This window comes from Clarias gariepinus, chromosome 3 (assembly GCF_024256425.1).
Source record: "Clarias gariepinus isolate MV-2021 ecotype Netherlands chromosome 3, CGAR_prim_01v2, whole genome shotgun sequence".
NCBI classification, from domain to species: Eukaryota; Metazoa; Chordata; class Actinopteri; order Siluriformes; family Clariidae; genus Clarias; species Clarias gariepinus.
The window spans coordinates 45,155,955-45,172,239 of record NC_071102.1 but is presented as its reverse complement, the minus strand read 5'-3'; the positions used below and the strand labels follow the sequence as shown (position 1 = coordinate 45,172,239).

Genomic DNA, 16,285 nt, shown 5'->3' with positions numbered 1-16,285 from the left:
AAATCTAAACAAATTGGAGTTCAGGGCTCTAAAGTGAGTCATTTTTTACAGAAAACATTCAGGACAGTTGCCGTCCCAGCACATTCGCCCCAAGGTCAAATCGTGCAAAGCTTAAAGAAATAGAAAAAAAGGGCTACATCTCAGAGCCTACAGGCCACACTGAGCATGTTAAATCATAGTCCATGACAGCACAATTAAATAAAGACTGAACATGTACAGTTTGTTTGGAGGGGGTTGCCAGGAGAAACCTCTTCTGTCTAAAAAGAACGTGAAATAATGACTGATGTTCTTAAAATTGAACCAAGCACAAAGGTTCTGAAACAGAGTCCTGACCGATGACACCAAAGTGAACTTGATTGGCCTTAATGCCCTGTGACATGTTTGGCGACAATATTTCAGTAGAAACGCCTCATATCCACTGTCAGGCACGGCGGGGATTGATGACCACAAGCTCCTCTGTATATCAGAGCATACTAGAGGCAAATGTGAGGCTGTCTGTCCAGACATCAACCCAGTTGAAATGCTGTGACAAGGCCTGGAATAGAGCAAGAGTTGTGCGTAAGCGAATACTCAAAATTCAATGAACTGATGGGTGAAGAGTGAATCAAAACGATGTGAGAGACGATAGTCATACAGAAAACCATTACAGTTACAAGTTATTGCTGCTGTGGATCTACAAGTTATTAACTTATCGTGGTACTTTGTATTGCCCACACAGGTTTTTTTTCTTTTCTTTTTTTGCTTTTGGACTTCATTATAAAAATTAACATTACATTCTGTTGAATGATGGAAGTAATGTAGTTTTTTTTTGTATTTTGCAATATTTGACAAAAAATGTACAATAATTGACAAAGAGCCACAAAATTTAAAAGACTGGTAGATCCCATACGGGAATAACCTAATGGGTTTTTTGGAATTATGGGTGCTATGTAGTGATTATTATAATTTTTTTCCCCTCATAGATCATGCTAACAACCATATAATATTCAAACATTTGTTAGGAAGAGGTTTTTCTTCAACAGCTAAATAATTTTGTTGTCCACCACAGTTGTTTTTCTGTTGTCTTCTGCGCCTTTTGGTTTTAATCAATACATTCCTTTTAATTTAGAATTTACAAAATACTTGTTTGAATAAAATACTCCTGGCCATCTAACAGTTGAGCAGCCAACTGTTAATTTACTTTTGGTTAAGAAGGTAGTGCAGGAATCATTTACCAGAGTTACAGTAGATGTCTAACCCCTCACATTAATACTGAAAGTCTGCACTTTGGTATTATTTTGATTATTTAAACTCCAGTGAACTGTGAATAATAAAGTCTTAAATAACAAAATGTTACTATAGTAAAATATACTGAAATGTTCTTTTCTTTAATGAAGAATAATGAAGTATTATATTAAAATGTATTTTAATGTTATAGATTTAAAATGTATTCAGTTTAATTAGAATTTATTTGTTACTGGACATTTCAGTCTAGCTCCTCTCGTCTGCACAGTGTGACTTACTTTGCACAGTTTTATGGTCAGCGCAGAGCCAGCAGCTGGTTGTAACATTTCAACTCGTTTATAGAAATTGTAGATAATGAACTGCGTTATTCTTTGCAATGTTTTATTTATTATCCCTGTACAATCAGCAAGACGATCGAGACACAAGGAAGATTTCAGTATGTTGGTCTTTGTAAATGCAACAGAGGTCTGTACTTGTTTTAATCAAATATACTGCATACAATATCAACAAATATACACATCTGTCTTTGTTAAATAACACTGAACATTTTGAAGTTGAATCCAGAAAAAAGTTTATTAACCATAACATTTTTATTGATTGGAATATAGTTACTTTTGCTGTGTATTTCTGTTTATTCAGCCATTACAAGTGTCTGCTTTACATTTCAGTGTCTGAATAAATAATGATTGACATATTACACTTTATTTTTCTTTCCTTCACTGTAATTTCAGAGTTCACTGATTATTTTCCCCGCCACCGACACACACCTTTGATTAGTCCTACTATTGGAATAAAGATGGTATAAAACTTTATAAAGCATCTAATCAGAAGATTGAAAAAACTGTCTTCACGTGATCAAGTATTCATTCAGATTAATTACATATTTATTCCTTTCAAATATAGCTTAAAAACGTACACTATTTTGTAATGAGTTGTTTATTATAAAAGAGAAAATCTAACACTTCTTAGGCTGAGAACCTGTGAAATAAAGCGCATGCGCGATAAAAAAATAAAAATAAAAAAAAAAACCGAGCGGGGCTCAAGGACGTTTCTAAAGGATGTTGGTTTCTGTTCCATTCATTTAATAATAAACTGTTTTGCTTGTGTATTGCACAATGAGTGTGAGGTATGTACCGTTGTTTCACGAAGACAGACCATATTCAGTTAATGCCTTGTTAAGCTAATCTTACTCGGTACTGTTCCGGAAATAACTGTGTAACTGGAAGAGCTAGCATACATTTTTGACAAGCTATATTTCTCCTACCATTTCATTCAGCCTAATATAACATTTTAGACTATTAGAGTTTAACATGCATTAGACCCACCGCAGGATGAGTAAGTAGGTAGAGAACATTTAGCTGGCCATTATGTTTTTGTTTTTAGCGTTTTGCTCTCAGGGGTGTTGTGGTGGTGTGTGTCGGATTTGGGGTGACTTGTACTTTCGGTGTAGGGAAAAAAAAGATTTTGCTGGTGTTCTCAAAAGCGCGCTGATGATTAGATGGTGCTTGGCCGTCATTGTAGCGGAATAGCAACATCTGGTCACGTGGCTGCAAACGCAATAAAAGGCGCAAGTGGACTGGTGGTTCATAGCCGGAAGTGGACATGAAAAATTTCCCATCAGTCATTGCGCCTCGCTGGCGCTACAAAAGGGTTTTATGATATTTATTATCATTATTATAGAGAAGGACACAATATTAATATGAAAATACGAATTTTTAGTTTCTATAATAAAAATCGAATTAATAAATACTTCTTATTGCATTGGCTATATTAATCAAATGATTTATCCACCAGTTATACACATTTCAATAGTATACGTTTTATAATGTTGCCAGCTTTTACTTCATTTTATGTTAATAATTAATTTTAGTAGTGTGAAATTGCCACAGTAGCAGTAAGAAGTATCCGAGGGGCGCTCACGTTACCATGGTAACACACGGAGGAAGTGACGTCTGTGCTGGTGACGTCACAGCGGGTTCGGAATGGTGAGATTTTAGGTGCGTTCCAAACGGCCTGAAGTACCCTGCGAAGTATACTTTACAGGATGTTCGGCCATGTTAAGTGTGATTCCAAACCGCATTGAGCGAAAATGTCCAGTTCAAAAGGGAACTGCGAACGGTGTAGGTAACGAGGGAACAATGGTGTTCACTTCACTGGAAAAGAGAATGAAATCATTCCCATCAAAAATGGAGCTCGAAAAAGGGATTTATATATTTATTATTATTATTATTATTATTATTATTGTTAAGGACGACATATTAAAATGACACAATTTTTTTTACATTTAATCAGGAAATCCTTAGTATTATATAGGCTAGTAATCTGTAAAAAAAAGAAATCTCAGTAGATCTTTAATCAATTATTATAATGAATAAATAATTTATTTACAAGTTATACACATTTCAGTGTGATGTTTTATAATGTTATCAATATAATGTATATTCAGTATTTAATGTCCGCAGTGTGAAATTTTCACGGCAGCAATGACAGGTATCTGAGGAGTTTTGTCAAAAGAAGTTCCCTACACCGACATAGGGAGTAGGGAGCACCCTGTGAAGTGCACTTTGGAATTAATATTTAATATTTAGACACAATTGACTTATGGGAAAAATTTTATTTACTTTTCCAGTGAAGGGGAGAACTGTTGTTCACTTCTTCCCTACACCGTTCACAGTTCCCCTTGAACTGAATATTTTTGCTCCCTGCGGTTTGTAATCACTCTTAACATAAAAATAATTTACTAATGCGCTACTGTCTCAATGTAAACAAACACCTGCACCAATAGATATTAATTAGAAAAGATAAAGTGAATATTTTTACTGGGATTAGTTCATATTTTCACTTTGGCTGAAATAACAGCGCTGAAGTGGTATAAGTGAATTTTAACACACTGGAGTGGTTTTAAGACAAAACTTTAATCTTTAATCTACTTACAACAAACTACTTTTGCCATTTTTCATCTGTGATTCACTTTCCGATTACCGAACATGAAAAATTTTGTCTGACGATGAAAGAAGTACAATTTAGTCTAACGAGCCATAAGATACTCACCCTTACAGAATGTGATTTCTTAGTATTAATAAGTTAGACAGAGAGTTCTGCTGTATAGAAAGACAGACAGACATGTATGTGGGCTTCAACCTCAAATAATATAATTTAATTTTTTAGCTTTAACCTTTTAACTATTTCTACAAACTATTTAACCAACGATGGGTGATTACACTAGTTGTTAATATTAAATAAAGGCTATTAATCTGCATAATATTAATCTCTTTAGGAATGACAGCAGTAGAATACAATAGAATTTACTCTGCTATTCATTCTCTTTCTGTTTTTTCAGCTTTTTTATCTCCTTCGCCTTCCTGCTGATGATACACAAAGGTAAGCGTTTAACACAGCACAGTAACCAGATGTGTGTATTCTGAAGTAAAAACTGTTTAATGTGTGCTAAATTGTGAGCATCAGTAAATATTCTACTTTCAATCACATGAGCAGGGATGTAGTGCCTGGGTTTTTTTTTTTTTATCTCTATAACATTTCATCTGTGATTTCAGTGACAGTTAAATTGACTTACCCAAGACAAATATATACTGTGTTCATACACTGAGATTTTGTGTTGACCTTTAGTGTCAGGGCAGAGTGTTTATGTCGAATGTGTTCCTGGACAATCAGTGAACTTACCGTGGTTATTCAAACTGAAAACTTACATCTCTGTGGCAGATTTGCCTTGTTTTAAGCAGAATTAAACATTTGTTTAATGTTTAACTTTCTAAGTTGCTGTCCATGGTGAAGTAGCAGATGTGGTAAGGCTCCTTAACCAGAATAGCACCAGTTGCACAGGTCCCGATGTACACAGGACAATGTCTTTTGGCAAACTGACTTAAAGGTCGGTGCTCCTTTTGGCTGTGTGAACAGCCTTGTGCTGTTATCTGTTGGCATTTCAAAACTAGTCTAAAAACTGTGATACAATCTTGCCTACAGAAGGACAGCTATCACTACAGCACTCCACCAATCAGGCATCTATAGTAGAGCAACCAGACAAAAGCCATTACTGACTAAAAGGTACAAAACAGCCTGCTGGAAGTTTCCCCGAAAAGCTCCCAAATCCTCTGGTCTGATGAAACAAAGTTTGAACTATTTTGAATCAGGAAATCGGGGCACTGCACATCACCTTCACTATTAAAACCATCACTACAGTCAGACACGGTGGTGCAGCATCATGGTGAGGGGAAAACCTTCTCCACAGTGCTTAGGATCTCAGACTAGGATAAAAGTTTACTGTTCAACAAAACCACGACTCAACGCCTAACAGCAAGAAAACATAAGAGGGGCTTCAGAACAACTCTATGAAAGTCCTGTAGTGGCCTAGCCTGGAGTCCAGACCTGCTCCCAATTAAGCATCTGTGGAGAAACCTGGAAATGCAGACTTGAGACTGTCATTGCTGCCAAACAAGCCTTAACCAAATGATAGGTCTGAATAGTTATGGAAATTAGATATCTTAGGCTTTATTTTTATATTTTAGACTTTATTATTTATAAATAAATTAACAATAGACTTAAAAAATTTCTATTTAGATTTGTCATTGTCACTGTAAATCCATTTTAAGATGAAAGTAAAATAACAAAATGTGGAGAACTTTAAAGGGAAAAGAAGGGAGAAAAAAAGTCACCAATGTGTATGTGTGTATATACACTGAGATTTTGTGTTTGTGTGTGTGTGCGTGTTTTTTCTATTTTTTAGTGTCAATGCAGAGTGTTCGTGTTGAAGGTGTTATAGGACAAACAGCAGTCTTACCGTGTTCAGTCAAACAGACTCCTCAGTATGTGCTTTGGCAAGACAAATACAGCAGGACTGTGTGTGATATCATTAATGGTGAAGCATATTATGATGAACAGGATCCAGCCTACAGAGACAGAGTAAAAATTTTCTTATCAGAAATTGGAAAGGGGGATTTCTCTATCGAGCTGTCCAATGTGAAGGAGTCTGATGCAGGAACATACACTTGCCACGTCCCTAACATCATTACAGTTAGTGTAGAACTAACTGTTACAGGTGTGTACATCTGCTGTTTCCGAAAGTTCTTCTAAAGCATGGAGGTTCTGTCATTTTTTTTTTAACAAGGACTATTTATTATATAAAAAGTCCGCTGTTATACAGTAAGCTGCTTTATATTTTCTGCTTTGTGCATGTGGAAGCCTGCACAGTAAATATTAATTTTCTGTTTCAGGAAGTAGTTTTTTTTTCCTGATTCTCTTTTTGAGAACTATGATAGTATGTTCTCTCAATGTACAAATACTGTAATAGATTGTGTTTGTGTGCAATGCAGACGGAAGAGACCCGGACCACATTAGAGAGACAGGAGCAAGCAAGAATAACAGCGCAGACGGACTGCAAGTGTTCTTGCTTGGATGTGCTTTACTCTACAGCTTAGTCTTCTGAAGAAACCCAAGTACAGTACACTCTAAAGACTACTATGGGTCACGATCCAAGATTAGTTGTTTCTAACATCCTAAACCCAGCCTGTCTTGAACTGGCAATCATACCACTGTTAAAGCAACTGATAGTTCAGCTCTTTTTCTATCTATTGCCAAGTGTGAACCTCCTGGCAGAGCCAACAAGAACGTTATCCCCGTCACTTACATTCTCTATTAAACAAAGGATATGCTGACATCTAGGGTCATGAACAAAGATTTTTGATTAAATGTTATTTTTACGTATTTATCTATTTGTAGGTGTTGCTGAGACTAGTTAGTTAGATACGCTGAATATCAGCTCACATTAACCATAAAAATCTCTATCATAAATGAGTTCCAGGCCATAAATATTTGGACTGAATATTTGGACATTCAATAATTGATATTTAAACTCTGTACCACAGTATATTAGAGTTGATGATGAATTAGCGTTTTTCTTTTTTTCTCCGTTCAAGGGACCTTAAGTAATCAGGCAATCTAACAGTCAGAATTTTAATTGCCATTTGTAATACTTTGCCATTTGTAATGCTTGCTTTTTTTTTCCTAATGATGATCTGCCAGGCTTTTCCTTTAGCTCTCTTCACTTCCTGTTTGTTCCTTTGGATGTTCCATATTCAGCTTTGCCGTTGGTAAGGGAGTTAGTTTCACATTAGGTGGCTTGGTCACTGTAGAACATTTTCACTTGTTTGCCTTGAAGAATCTTGCTTTGGACCGTTGTCTGTCTTCATCATGGAGCTCCATCCAATGATTTTTAAAGACTTGAGGTTCAGAAGGCCAAATCTAAACAGACCCATCACAACTCATCCTGGTTTTTGTAAATAGTCACTACAACAAGTACAAAAGACAGCATTTCCACTGGCATCCATACACGCCCACACATCAGTCACTTCCTTGTTCCTCTTGTCCATACTCATACTCATTTTTTTTCTGCTAAGCCTGTCTTGATTGTTGACTTTGACACATACAGTACACATTTTTCCTGGAGGATATTCTTCATCTGGCAATCTATTGTTTAAGTGTTTTATCTTTACCAGAAAAAAACAACAACCTATAACCGCTATGTTTTTTATTTGGACACAGTTTTTGTAGTTGGACAGAGCTAATGAATAAAACACACACGGTCACCTGATTTGGATTTTAATTTCATCGCCAGTATACTATGGTAGGCTGCTGTAATAACATGCTGATTACACAGTTTCCAAATATTTATGGACCTGCATGTAGCTTTTTAAAACAGAAAGAAAATAATATGGTAAAAGACAGGGCAATTTCAGACTAAAATGTAAACCAGAAATATGAACAACTGACTATTGAAGCCTTATGAACAGTTTGTATGCAAGTATGGTCCATCTACATGCCGTCCGGCACATCTAACGACGGATATACTGTGTATCCATCACTTCTGTGACAGTTATTTACAGGGTCAGATTGCCAGCTTGCCGCCCGATTGTATCTGAGCGCTTGGGGGTGAAGGACCCTGCTGAAGGGTCTAACAGTGGCATCCAAGCAGCATCAGGGCTTCAATTGGGGATTTCCTGGACCACAGTCCAACACCTTAACCACCCCTGCCCCCCCCCCCCCCCCCCATGTACAGTTTACATTAACTAGAATGTTTTTTGTATGTTGTTTATACTGACATATATACTGATATAACTGACATAAAATTTTATTATTATGTTTTAGATGTTGTTTAATATACATATTAAATATGTTTTTTATTAAAATTGAAAGACTGGAATGTCTTCTTAAGGTAAGTATTCACCTTGGGCAGAAACTTTTCTTTCAAAAATTTTGTGTAATTCTCTAAAAGCTGTGTGCATCAAATTTGGTCAGGTTCTCCAATTTTTCTGATCAGATTCTCTCAAGCACTCTAATCATGTTCTTAAAACGTTCAGGAGGAGAATCAAAGTAAACAGAATGTAGTTAAACTTACAGTAGGTTGGATGCTTTTAGACTTCTGTCATTATAGATTAATGTGTACAAATGGATGACCAAAGAATATAAGAGGATTTAATTTAGTTGAATTTTGCAAAAATGTAAGTTGTTTAAATACTTTCCAAATCCACAGTGTGTATCTTAGTCTCTCAATTTTTTTTATTGCTTAATACTGTTTATTTTAGTCTATATCTATTTTCTATTTTTTAAATCAAATATAGCTGTATTTTATTTACTCACTGTTTGCAGGTGAATTTTAAGCAGGAAGCATTAAAAATGGAAATAAGTAAAATCAGGCTAGATTTTGCTAAGAGTTTGTTAAAATAAATTCCAAATTGCTGTTACTTCGGCTGCTTTGCAGCAATCGTTTATATGCATTTTGACAGGGTATTTACCATTGTCATGATAGAGTACAACTACTTTATTAGAGCACAACGTGAACAAACCTTTCAGAATACCTTACTTTTAATGCAGTTATTAAGCGCACGTTATTGCTGTGAACCCTGAAATTGTTTTGCATGGACAGCGCCCCTCTGTGGTGTAAACCCATTGATCCCCTGTACAGTTAAATAGGTGAGACACACATGACTAGCTAAGCATCTTTGAAAGCACTTAAGTTTTTGTGTTTTTAAGGTAAAGAAAACTTGTTTTATCCCAATGAGACGTGGTGACATAACTTACAGCAGGTTATGGTCGCTGAACCGGTGGATGTCCAGGTGATGCTCCGAAAATAAAATAATGTGGGCTTTATAGATAATTGGAAGACCTTTGAGGGCAAAGCTGGCCTGTTAGGGTGGGACGGTGTCCATCCCACTCAGGAAGGTGCTCCTCTCATTTCTTGTAGTATAGCTCATAGTCTCAGAAGAGGCCTAGTTAATCGGTGACAATCCAGAGCCCAGGCCAGAGAGCATTGTTATTCACAATGATAATTTGACCATTATACAAAAACACGAACACAAATTTAACTCATTTGAAGTTCTCTATAGTAAAATAACAAGTGTAGCTACAAATATTAAGTCAGCTCAGTCGTTTTTGTAATTGTCATTTACAGACCTCTAAGGCCGTACTATGAATTTCTTAGTGAATTTGCAGATCTCCTTTCAAACCTTGTCATTTATGTAGACAAAGCGTTAACTGCCGGAGATTTTAATATTCATTTTGAGAATCAGGAAGACCCTGTGCGTAGAGCATTTATGTCCATACTGGACTCAGTAGGAGTAAATCAGTGTGTAGTGGGACCCACCTTTAAAGCAGGTCACACTTTAGATTTAATAATATTGTTGGGATTAAGTATAAGAAATTTATTTACAATTCCATTGTCTGAAGTTATATCAGATAACTATCTTGTCTCAATTCAAGTGTGTCATAGTAATAACGTATGCACAGCGCCGCGCTACCGTTTTAAACGTACATTCACATCAACTACCACACAGAGTTTTTTCAGTAATTTCCCAGAACTACCAACTTTGATTAGATCACCGTCTGACGCCACAGAACTCGATCAGGCGACTGAATATTTAGAGTCGACATTTCGCTATACATTAGATAATGTAGCTCCAGTTAAAAGAAAAATTGTTAGAGATAAGAAACTTGCTCCCTGGTATACCGATCATACACGCTCTTTAAAACAGACAGCTCAGAAATTAGAACGTAAATGGCGTCAAACTAAATTGTTAGTATTTCAAATAGCATGGAAGGAGAGCATCCTAAACTATAGAAAAGCTCTTAGTGTAGCTAGATCAACATATCTCTCCACTCTTATAGAAAATAACAAAAATAATCCTAGATTCTTATTTAATACCATAGCCAAATTAACCAGAAATAAGACCACTGCAGAAATCTCCACAACAACATCGTGTAATAGTGAGGACTTCATAAACTTTTTAAATAATAAAATTGTAAATATTAGGCATAAAATTAAGGCTTTAAAACCAAAGAATGTAATTTATGCAGATGTTAAACTAGCCATGTCAGATGAGAACCTAGAATACTTTACTCCCCTTGATGAACTAATTTCACTCATCTCTTTTGCAAATTCAGCAACCTGTATATTAGATTCTATACCGACACATTTTCTTAAACAGATAGTACCAGCAATAACAGAACCCCTGTTGAGAATAATTAATTCTTCACTCAGCATTGGTTATGTTCCAAAATCTTTTAAATTAGCAGTTATTCAACCGATTATTAAGAAACCTGACCTTGACCCCTGTCAGCTGTCCAATTACAGGCCAATATCAAACCTCCCCTTTATCTCTAAGATTCTGAAAAGGATAGTAGCGGAGCAGCTATGCTCATATCTTCATAGAAATAGCTTACATGAATTGTATCAGTCAGGATTAGGCCTCATCATAGCACAGAGACAGCACTCGTTAAAGTAGTAAAATGACGACCTAGTGGCCTCTGATCAGGGTTGCGTCACTATACTTTTGTTACTCGACCTCAGTGCAGCTTTTGACACCATTGATCATAGTATTCTCCTTTACAGATTAGAAAATGTAGTAGGAATTAAGGGTACAGCCTTCTCCTGGCTCAGATCGTATTTGACCGATCGGTATCAGTATGTAGACTTAAATGGTGATTATTCTGCATGTTCTCTAGTGTAGTTTCACTGTTCCACTGTGTTCCACAGGGTTCAGTTTTAGGCCCACTGCTTTTTTCCCTTTACATGCTTTCTCTGGGCAACATAATCCGTAAGCATGGTATTAGTTTTCGCTGTTATGCTGATGACACACAGTTATATGTCTCAGCAAAACCTGATGAGATAAACCAGCTTACTAAAGTTGAGCAATGTGTGCAGGACATAAGAAATTGGATGCTAATTAACTTCCTTCTGCTTAATTCAGATAAGACAGAAGTTCTAGTCATAGGACCGCATACAGCTAGAAGTAAGATTCTAGATCACACTGTAACTTTGGATGCCCTTACTGTTCCATCAAGTGCAACAGTAAAAGACCTTGGTGTGATTATAGATTCCAGCCTTTCATTTGAAGCATATTTGAAGTATATAAGATAATATTACCAGAATAGCATTCTTTCACCTCAGAAATATTGCCAAGATAAGAAATATATTGTCACTAAATGATGGTTGTTCAACTAGGTGCATAGACAAGCTTCAGCTAGTCCAGAATGCAGCAGCGAGAGTCCTCACTCGAACCAGAAGATATGAGCACCCCTAACACCCCTATCTTATCCACATTGCATTGGCTTCCTGTGAAATTTCGCATCGATTTTAAAATACTACTCTTGACGTATAAAGCATTAAATGGTCTCGCGCCGCAGTATCTGTGTGAACTGCTAGTATCTTACAATCCGCCACGCCTACTTCGATCAAAGGATGCAGTTTGCGGTTCCTCTCAAGGTTTCTTCCTACTACCATCTCAGGGAGTTTTTCCTTGCCACTGTTGCCCTCGGCTTGCTTACCAGGGACTATCTGACCATTTTTATTCATACACATTCAAATTCCATACAAACTTAAATAAATTTTTTGATTGTGTAAAGCTGCTTTGGGACAATGCCAATTGTTAAAAGCGCTATACAAATAAAATTTAATTAAATTGAATTTTATTACAGACAGTTACGTCCAGCTTCCTCAAAAAGCCATGTACTTTTACATAATTTAATAAATAACATTAAATACATTCTATTGGTATATTATTCCTAAAATTAACATAAGACTAGTATCTGCAAAAATGTTCTGTAAATGATCACACAAAAGTCACGCAGAAACGTAAAATTTTTTTAAGGTTACAAAACCAGTATTCAGTTGCATTTACAATTTACTATGTTATATTGATAATAAATTACAGCGGTACCTCAGCATACAAATTGCATCTGTTCCAGAGGCGAGTCCTTAAGGTAAAATTTTGTATTGTGAAACACATTGTCCCATAGGAAATAATTTAAATGCAGATCATCTGTTCCAGCCACTCGAAAACATTTACCAATATTACTAATTTCCAACACTATAATCACACATTTGCATATAAAAACAATTAAAAAGTTAAAAAAGAAAGGTAAATGAAAAAATTAAATAAAATCAAAACTCAAAAAAAGAGCCTGAAAGAGCTTGTACGTTATTTCCCCATGACTGTATGTTCATAAGACAGTTGTGTTTCCTCTTTTCTGAACCACTTGATTCCCACTCTTCATACATCCTTATTATTCTAATGTCTTTTTATGAACAGCAAAAATTTCTGGTAAATAAACACGTGCTGCCTCATCAGAGAGCAAATCCCAGGAGATCAGCAGTTTCTGAAATACTCAAACCAGACTTTCTGGCAGCAGCAACGACACCACCAAGGATTGCAATATTTTTTTTTCCATTCAGATGTTTGATATGAACATGAACTAAAGCTTCTAATCTGTTTCTGTATGTAACTGGCTGAATGAGAAGCTGTACAGGTGTTCCTATTAAAATGGTTGATAAGTTGTACAAATAAATGTGACCTTGTGAAAACCTTGCTAAATTATTATTATTATGTTTTAAAGAATTATTTTATGTAGAAAATGGTGAATCACAAAAAATGACTTTGGACTAGTTTCACCTTTAAGAAAACTCCAGTTCTTTACAATACAAGTTCTGCTTTTCTGCTTACTTCAGTAAACAAAAAAAGTAGGAAAACCTAATTTTTCTTCGAACAGTACTTTTTTTAAATGGCCACATGTGAACCCAGTATTTAGATCTCTTGCTCTGTGTAACTTATTTATTTATACTCAATTAATGTTAAACAGACTGCAAAATGACATTTAAGCATTTAAATAGTTTTCATACATTGGTCAAATATAGGATTTTATTGATGTTTCCCAAAAAACATGAATAATACACTGCCACCTTTACTTTACTTTACTTTAGAAAGTCACCACCTGGATTTAACTGAGCAAATAGTTAAAAGGCCTTCACTGGATAATTACTGCAGTAAGTAATTTAACAGTAACTGATCCAGTGAGAAGCTTCTCATTTCTATTTCTATTGTATACAATATATATATATATATATATATATATATATATATATATATATATATATATATAGTTAAAAACATTATACCTTCATTATTTTTAAACCTCACAAATTCAGGCTGCAAAATTATGTTTTTACTTGAAGTATACTGTACACTCACAACACATTGCAATGCTAAATAATTCAAGTATTGTAAATGTTGGAGGGATTTGTTTTCCCAATCAGATTAAATTGCACTGCAGCAAATTTCTAATATTTTTTATTTGGACAAGATTTATTTAGTTCATGTAATTTAACATTTTATTACCAGTGCCACTGGTTGGAAATAGCATGAGGAATTTTGGCCCTGTGATACTTCCATACACAGGCTGATCGTCTCTACGCCATGCCACTCTGAAGCAGTAATCTGTGCTAAAGGACTCTGACCAAGTACTAAGTGCATGAATGAAGATAATTATTCAGAATTTCTGTATTGTAAATTATATTTTGATATTAGGAAATATTCTAATATTTTGAGAAACTGGAATTTTTTATAGCTGTAAACCGTCATCATTGAAAATACAACAAAAAAGACTTGAATTTCACTTCACATGTAATGAATAGTTTAGAGTTTCACTTTTTTTTACTAGAGCACTTTTTTCGCACTTGCGGATACTTGCGGAGCTTTTGTTCTCAACAAGTGTGTGAGGTATGTATCAAATAAAAGCAGTACCAAAGTAATTTTAAGACCAGTTCTGGAAAAACAGGTAGCACTAGCTAATTTCCTGATATTGTACTATCTAAAACATATTACATCTCCCATTAACAAACAGTATTTTTTCCACCTTACATTCAGGCTATTTGCTTATCCTTCTGCTAAACATCTTTTGTTTTGAAAAGTGAAAGACTTTCACTCTTTTATTAGTTTGTGGCCAGACTGTTGCAACTCTCTTTATGTTGGAGCCACTCAAACTCGTTTGTATCACCTGCAACTTGTGCGGAATGCTGTGGCTATGCTGAATAACACTCGTAAACATGATCACACCAATCCTGTATTCTCTACAGGTATAGGTCCGGATTCAGTTAAAACTTTTAATGTTAGTTTTTCAGTGCAATTAATAGTCTGGCACCTTCTTACTTGTGTGAGACAGTAAGCTTTCATCAACAAAGTAGAGTTTTATGTTCTGCTCAAGAAAAACCTACTGGCGGTCCCTCGGTCAAAGTACAAACAGTGGAGTGATGCTCTTTTGCAGTGGCTGGTCCTAAACTCTAGAACACCATTCCACCTGAGCTATGTTATATTACTGACTTGCCTCTGTTTAAAGAAAAACTTAAAACTTATTTAGGATGGCTTTTGATATTTTATAATTATATTTTATAATATTTTATAAATTTATTTCACAAAAGCGCAAGAACACTTTACTAGGTTTTTGAATACTGAACGATACTACTTTAGTTTCCCCAGGTGACAAATTTAATTTGTGTTCCTCTGTGTATTATACAGTTATCATGACCTTGAATTTATCCTATTGTACACTTTTACCTCTTTCTGGTTTTATCACAGTTACTTTATCTTCCTGCTGCTGGTACACAAAGGTGAGCATGAGTGTTTAACACTACAACAAACACAAGTTAATGTTAACTCTTTACAGTCGAACCTTGGTTTGCAAGTAACATGATTTGCGAGCACTTCGAAAGACAAACAAAATTTTAAATAAATGTTGCCATGTTAGACGAGCAAGTCTTGATATCTGAATATCGAGTATCATGTATCACGCAAGCGCTTCTGGTTTTGACGATGAGTGTCACATGATCACAACTGAGCCAATGGTTCTTCTCTCTCTCAAACTGCGGAATTGTGGGTAATTGTCTCCCATGTTCGATCTCAGTGCGCATGCAGCACTCGTATAGTTAACATCTATGCACGCGTCTTGTTTATTTTAACACTGTGACAGTGTGTGTGTGCATAAAGCATCTTTTATAAAAAAAAAAAAAAGACTTTGGAGTTGTGTGGTGATCTATGAATTGCCACACAAAAGAACTGTAAAATTGTAACTTAAACGACCCCCTCATCTCCAACAGATATCCATCCATCTAGGAAGTCCAACTAGGGGCCGTGGAGGGTAGTGTTATGTTTCTTTTATGTTTTTTTTTTTTTTTTTACTGTGCGAGGAAACCAGAGTACCCAAAGGGAAACCCACCAATTGCCCGACGCAGGGAAGCAAACTCAGACCCTGGAGTTGCAAGGTGACAGTGCTAACCACTGTGGTTCCCTTTAGTAAATATAGACTATAGAAAAAAATACGTCTTTTGCTAGCAAACAGCTAGATAGCTAATATTACTTATGTGTGTGATGGAGATTTAACTCCTTAAACATAGGAATAAAAGGGGCCCTGGAGAACCAATTTTCCACATGGACTTGAACTCAGAGAGAGCTGTGTATTAGCTAAATTGGGGAACTTAAAGAAGAAAAAAGATATTAGCGCAACTATAATTATGATATGTAACTGAATTTTCCCTATCTCTAATAGATATAGGCATGGAGAAAAATAACTAGAGAAAAAGTCACTACACTTGGACACAAAATGAAAAAAAAAATGCTTTATGCATGCACACACATTTGCAAGACAACGCTTGTTTATCAATTAAAATTGTTTTTATTTGCTTGTAACACTCATAGACCAAGTTACTCGCAATTCAAGGTTTTAC

General features: G+C 35.5%; 2 long non-coding RNA genes across 4 annotated transcripts in view; one reads left to right on the top strand and one right to left on the bottom strand.

Moving 5' to 3' along the window:
* The window catches only part of LOC128518779 (uncharacterized), a 54,927-nt gene that overhangs the window by 26,760 nt on the left and 11,882 nt on the right, over nt 1–16,285 (bottom strand). Inside the window, exon 4 of one of the 3 annotated variants that reach the window (XR_008357770.1) lies at nt 6,020–6,128. The exons of the other annotated variants lie outside the window; for them this stretch is intronic. This is a non-coding gene — a long non-coding RNA (uncharacterized LOC128518779). The remainder of the gene's footprint in view (nt 1–6,019; nt 6,129–16,285) is intronic. 3 annotated transcript variants of the gene reach the window in all.
* LOC128518782 (uncharacterized) lies at nt 2,262–6,053 on the top strand. The gene is made up of 3 exons (XR_008357774.1): nt 2,262–2,350; nt 4,565–4,605; nt 5,966–6,053. It is a non-coding gene; the product is annotated as an uncharacterized LOC128518782 (long non-coding RNA).